Here is a 1,024-nt window from a genome sequence, read left to right as displayed (position 1 = left end):
CCGCGGCCTCCCCCCGCCGCAGGCCCGGCGCGGGCCCCGGGCGGAGGGTCCCTCCGAGGGGGGTCCCGGGCCTCCGGGGCCTCCCGCGCTTGGCCTGCCCGCAGCGGCCTCACGCCGTTGCCCCCAACCGGGCATTCGTTACCGCTGTGCAACGAGTCATCCGCACACACACAGTCGGGATAGCGTTTTTATTTCGAGGTTGCGCAAAGTCGGGTGCTGGGTGCTGAATCCACCAAGCGAGCACCCCAGGGGTTTCTTTATCGTTCTCTTTATACAGGTTTTCCCGGCCAGAAGCTGCCTCTTGTTCCGCCCCTATTACACGATTGGTGAAATTGTCTGCGTACTGCTCACGCTGCGCTTCTCACTCACGCGTGCCCAGTGGGGAAGGGTCTCCCCACGATTAGGGGTCTTCAGCCCAGCCGGTGTGGTTTTTAGTATTATAATGGGGATAGTTCACTCTAGGTTAGCGCTAGTTACTGTTTCTTTGCTGACTGACTAGATATATACATATTTCCAAGGTGTTCCTGACTTGAAGGACGAACATCGTYGCCAAACRCTGATTAGGAGTTGCTCCCTTCTTCGTTCTTGGCAACTTCAAAGATAGGTCATCCGGTCCTCAGTTTTAACCATTAAAATTCCTTCCGAAGTGAAAATTCACGAGCTCAGTTAATAATTCTTCTAACTCAGACGCAGCGTCTCCCCCCGGCGCGGGGTGGCCGAGTGCCCTGCAGCCGAACGGCATCACCCACCTCTGCAGAGCAAGGGGGGAACCCTCACCACGCGCCCGCTGACTCCAGGGTGCCTGAAACCGGGCTCGCAGGCAACGTTTAGATGCRGGAGCCCCAGGAAGCCCTCGCCCGCTGTCAGGGGGACGCCTGGGCACGCGGCATCCCCTTTCCCGCGCACGGRTTTCTAAGCAGCCCTGGGCCCAAACAGCACCTGCAGCAAAATCCAGGCAAGGACCGCAGTGGGCTTAAACTCAGCCTCGGGAGCTAACTGCCTCATGAGATAGGCTCAGCTCTGC

This window comes from Apteryx rowi, unplaced genomic scaffold (assembly GCF_003343035.1).
Source record: "Apteryx rowi isolate R43461 unplaced genomic scaffold, aptRow1 scaffold_9, whole genome shotgun sequence".
NCBI classification, from domain to species: domain Eukaryota; kingdom Metazoa; phylum Chordata; class Aves; order Apterygiformes; family Apterygidae; genus Apteryx; species Apteryx rowi.
The sequence above is the reverse complement of the archived record's forward strand: the minus strand, read 5'-3'. Positions refer to the sequence as shown.